Source organism: Rutidosis leptorrhynchoides, chromosome 11, assembly GCF_046630445.1.
Source record: "Rutidosis leptorrhynchoides isolate AG116_Rl617_1_P2 chromosome 11, CSIRO_AGI_Rlap_v1, whole genome shotgun sequence".
NCBI classification, from domain to species: domain Eukaryota; kingdom Viridiplantae; phylum Streptophyta; class Magnoliopsida; order Asterales; family Asteraceae; genus Rutidosis; species Rutidosis leptorrhynchoides.
Window position 1 is genome coordinate 117,905,708 of NC_092343.1, and position 6,301 is coordinate 117,912,008.

Below are 6,301 nucleotides of genomic sequence, written 5' to 3' on the forward strand. Positions count from 1 at the left end.
GCAGTACAATACCATGGTAGACATCCACAGGTGGAGAGAAACCAACAGCAAGGTAATGTAGGAGGGGGGAATGAGATGCAAGAAATGCAAAGGTTTATAGCTTCTCAGGAATACGAAAATGCTAGACAGAGAGCATTTGAAGATTGGCAAGTTCATCAGAACCAAATCATAGCTCATTGCCAACATATAGGTAGAAACTATATTCCTACACCGAAACCCATCTTCCCTCCCTGGTCTATAGAGATGCAGCCACCGTATCCTACGTATGACCCTGCCGAAGTATTCTATAGCACCTATGGTTATGCCTGGAACCCCTATTGGTACCAGTATCATCCCTAGTATACTTAGTTTTATTTATTTTGTAATTTGTAATTATTGATACGTTTAATACTTTTGTTAATATTGTAATCATTTTTATAATTATCTAACTTTTATTCTTAGATTTTAATAATTTTTGAATGTGGGGTAATATACCAAACTTCAAAAATATGTATATATGTTTGCAGTTTATCTTATGTACACAACAGGGTAAAACAACGCATTTTCAAAGACTGGCATTAAGTTCAGCAAAAGCAACTAATTTTGACGACAAGATGCAAAATATATGTGAAATAACAACAAGACGGAATGAACAAATGATGTGCACTATTTATCATTCAGCAAACAAACGCCAATATATTTGGAAACTTTGGTAAAATTTAATCATTTTCACACAAATCACCCTCAATAATTTAAATTTTTACTGATTTCTTGCAAATGAGGGCATTGCAAGATCTTAAGTGTGGGAAGGGGTTAAATTCTTTCGGATTTTAAAAATTTTTACTTTATACACTTGGTTACCATTAAAAATACTAGTAAAGCAGTAGTTGTATTAGAATCTAGTGCTCTCTGATAATAAAGAACAGCCCTGGTCTTATATACTGACTACCCAATTCTAGTAAAATTTTTCAAAATTTTCAATTAAATGAACTAAAAATCATGTTTATACATATTTATGAACGATAAAACTAGGTTTTAACACCGAAATTATTGTTACCTCAAAAAGGACATAAATTGAGAAACAAACCAAAATGTTAAAATTCATTTAAAATGGAATAGAGGACGATAAAAAGGAAAATAAAAGCCAGGTGTGGGAAAATTTACCAAGTTATCTTAAACATATGTCACATATATCTGCAACAAATAACTGAAAATACTTTTGCTTTGGACTAAACTAAACTGTTTTACCCGATGAAAGAAAAGAAGAGATGGATCTACACGATGAATCAATTCCATCATTAAAAGGAAGTAAAGTCTTCCGAAAAAGACACGCGCTTTTTGAATTAGGTCAAGAAGTTGCCGTCCAGACCAGCTGTAGGTTGACGAAAAATCTAGAAAAGTCATCACTAAAATCAGCAGGAAATCCACGGACCTCAGCATTAAACAGGGTCGCCAAGTGGTCAGATTTATCCTAACCATGAGAAGGATTTATCTTGTACAATGGGGGGGCACCATGCAAATTAGCTGGATAAGACTAATGAATCAGATCCCCAGAAAGGATAATCTCCTTAAAGATTAAAAATCAGCTTTTAAGCCTGATATTACTCAATCCTAGAGATTGACCTTAGAGATTGAGAATTACAAACTCATGGAATTCAATGATATCTAAACTCGAGCTTGAACGAGAAAATATTTTGATCAAAATTACAAACCGATTTGTTTTCTGAAAACCCTATTTTCAATGCGTTCATTACCATTGAACGTGAAATCCTAGGAATTCACCTGGAATTCATTAGGTCACCTGAACCAAATCGGGTGTCAACCGTAAGAACGGTGGTTGCATAGTGGTCAAAGACAGGACCTTGTGCCATACCGAAAAATTATAAGGGTGAGCTTTACTATTGCTCCTACCAAGGATAGTAATTGCGTCCGACACGTTATAGACCATAATTAAAACCATGTCAGGTGACATTGCCTTAACAGTTGCTTGTTCAACGCTTTCCTTTCAACCGGACGGTAGTTTACCGAAAGGTAATATACGGGAAAAGTAAACTGGACGTGTTGCTTTCCAAATACAAGGTTAGCAAGTGGGTGACACAAAACCGCAAGTTTTGAGCTAAAATTTTCAAATCTGAAACCCACCAAACCCACAAAAATATTTTGCAAACACCGGTAAAGGGTTATTCCGGAAAACTTATCTAGGGTAAAAACTAGATTTAATTTTCAAAAGATCAAATGTTTTCATAAAGATCCAATTTCCTTAATGGATCTAAATTTTTATAGTCATGTGGGACTGTAAACCATATCGTTACTACCATTGTTCATACCACCGTATAGAAATCACTGATGTACAAAGTGTGAAGAATAAAGAACTGATTCTATTATTTCAAGACGATATTGCTTGAGGACAAGCAACGCTCAAGTGTGGGAATATTTGATAATGCTAAAAACGAACATATATTTCATAGCATTATTCCTCAAGAAAGACAAGCTTTTAGTTGCAATTGTTCTATTTACAAGTGATATTCGTTTAAATAATAAAAGGTGAAGACAAAAGACAGATTCGACGAATTGAAGACGCAAACGACCAAAAAGCTCAAAAGTACAAAAGACAATCAAAGAGGTTCCAATTATTGATAAGAAACGTCTCGAAATTACAAGAGTACAAGATTCAAAACGCAAAGTACAAGATATTAAATTGTACGCAAGGACGTTCGAAAATCCGAAACCGGGACCAGAGTCAACTCTCAACGCTCGACGCAACGGACTAAAAATTACAAGTCAACTATGCACATAAATATAATATAATATTTAAATAATTCTTATAATTATTTAATATATTATATTTATATTTAAACCGTCGGTAAACAAAGAGCCAAACTCCTCTGAGCTGTAAAAGTAAACTCCGCGACTCGCGGAGTTTGAAGGCCAAAAAGGCCGCGAGTCGCGGAGCCCCAAATTCAGAAACCCCCTATAAAGCTCGCGCATTCTGATCGTAAAATATCATCTTTTTCTTCTTCTTCTCATACGTAAAATATATATATATATATATTTATATTTTATATTTTAATTTTAATTTTAATTATAATTCTAATAATAAGGGTATGTTAGCGAATATTGTAAGGGTGTAAGTCGAAATTCTGTCCGTGTAACGCTACGCTATTTTTAATCATTGTAAGTTATGTTCAACCTTTTTACATTAATGTCTCGTAGCTAAGTTATTATTATGCTTATTTAAAACGAAGTAATCATGATGTTGGGCTAATTACTAAAATTGGGTAATTGGGCTTTGTACCATAATTGGGGTTTGGACAAAAGAACGACACTTGTGGAAATTAGACTATGGGCTATTAATGGGCTTTATATTTGTTTAACTAAATGATAGTTTGTTAATGTTAATATAAAGATTTACAATTGGGCGTCCCTATAAATTACCATATACACTCGATCGGACACGATGGGCGGGATATTTATATGTACGAATAATCGTTCATTTAACCGGACACGGGAATGGATTAATAGCCACTAGAATAATTAAAACAGGGGTGAAATTATGTACAAGGACATTTGGTATAATTGATAACAAAATATTAAAACCTTGGGTTACACTCAGTCGACATCCTGGTGTAATTATTAAACAAAGTATTAAAATCTTGTTACAGTTTAAATCCCCAATTAGTTGGAATATTTAACTTCGGGTATAAGGATAATTTGACGAGGACACTCGCACTTTATATTTATGACTGATGGACTGTTATGGACAAAAACCAGACGGACATATTAAATAATCCAGGACAAAGGACAATTAACCCATGGGCATAAAACTAAAATCAACACGTCAAACATCATGATTACGGAAGTTTAAATAAGCATAATTATTTTATTTTATATTTAATTGCACTTCTAAATATCGCATTTTTATTATTATTGTATTTAATTGCACTTTTAATTATCGTACTTTTTAATTATCGCAAGTTTATTTTATCGCACTTTTATTATTCGTAATTTCATTATCGTTATTTACTTTATGCTTTAAATTAAGTCTTGTATTCATTTTTAATATTTTACATTTGGTTTTAACTGCGACTAAAGTTTTAAAATCGACAAACCGGTCATTAAACGGTAAAAACCCCCCTTTATAATAATAATATTACTTATATATATATATATATATATATATATATATATATATATATATATATATATTTGTATTTTTATAAAAGTAAACTAATATAGCGTTAAGCTTTGTTTAAAGATTTTCCCTGTGGAACGAACCGGACTTACTAAAAACTACACTACTGTACGATTAGGTACACTGCCTATAAGTGTTGTAGCAAGGTTTAAGTATATCCATTCTATAAATAAATAAATATCTTGTGTAAAATTGTATCGTATTTAATAGTATTTCCTGCAAAAATTTAATAGTATTTTATACCACTCCGCTACCGCATCAGTGTATTCCCTAGTGATGCGACCATTAGTTGCATTGAAATGTTGAGGCCATCCTTAACGGACGATCGAGGCAAGAGGATTCACCAGGAGTTGGTGGATATTTTTGTGGGTCGCGTGACGAATTGCGAATTGTTGTGGTGATAATTCGTTGTTGGCGGGATTCTAGTACGCGAATAGTTTCCATGCTAGTACTAGGAAGTCGTATTGTATGGATGGGTTGTGGGTTGTTGGGGAGAAACCCTGTGTCGAGTGTTGATGTTTCGTCTAACTCGTGGTGTATTATTGTCGTCCTGGATTAATTCAGAGACTGATGGTCGTGTGCGGATCCATGATGGGAAAGTTTGTGTCCCTAGTGTGAGTATTTGGTGATACCGAAATTTCTTCGTTGAAAGAATGACTCGGTGGAGGAGACGGGGGAAGTTGGTTCTTGATTCAGAGAACACTCATGATTGGCTGGTTTACGAGTCGTTGAGGTACGAAGTTTTGACGAGGCATGAATCCTTCTCAATTTAGATTAATGCAAGACATGGTTCACGGCGTAGTGGACCTAGTAGATCACGTTGGGTGATGTAGTTATGGATGTAGCTTGTGGCGAGTTGTAGCCGAGAGAACTTGAAGGGATATATGGAGTTTTCCGTATTTCCTAAGTGGGAATTTTGGACGTTGATTGTATGAGATATCGCTTAATGTGGTAGTGCACGCTAGTGATTATTAGTGTGTGATGAGATCTTCGGATTAACGGAAGATATTATGGATGTCGGGCTTGGTTGTGTTTGGTAGGATCGTGAGGCGTGGTCCCTAGTTGTAAGTAAGTGAGAAGGCTTTGGAGCACTTACTGTAGTGACCCAAACTTTTCCATGTTTATATATATTAAATGAAATTGATATTTATATAATTAAGTGTTTCCAACATGTTAAGCAATCAAACTTATTAAGACTTGATTAATTGAAATAGGTTTTATATACACAATTGACCACCCAAGTTGACCGGTGATTCACGAACGTTAAAACTTGTAAAAACTATATGATGTCATATATATGGATATATATATATATATATATATATATATATATATATATATATATATATATATATATATATATATATATATATATATATATATATATAGTTAACATGGTATTATGATAAGTAAACATATCATTAAGTATATTAACAATGAACTACATATGTAAAAACAAGACTACTAACTTAATGATTTCGAAACGAGACATATATGTAACGATTATCGTTGTAACGACATTTAATTGTATATATATCATATTAAGATATATTAATATATCATAATATCATGATAATGTAATAATTTAACATCTCATTTGATATAATAAACAATGGGTTAACAACACTTAACAGGATCGTTAACCTAAAGGCTTCAAAACAACATTTACATGTAACGACTAATGATGACTTAACGACTCAGTTAAAATGTATATACATGTAGTGTTTTAATATGTATTTATACACTTTTGAAATACTTCAAGACACTTATCAAAATACTTCTACTTAACAAAAATGCTTACAATTACATCCTCGTTCAGTTTCATCAACAATTCTACTCGTATGCACCCGTATTCGTACTCGTACAATACACAGCTTTTAGATTTATATACTATTGGTATATACACTCCAATTATCAGCTCTTAGCAGCCCATGTGAGTCACTTAACACATGTGGGAACCATCATTTGGCAACTAGCATGAAATATTTCATAAAATTACAAAAATATTAGTAATCATTCATGACTTATTTACATGTAAACAAAAATTACACATTCTTTATATCTAATCCATATACCAATGACCAAAAACACCTACAAACACTTTCATTCATCAATTTTCTTCATCAAATT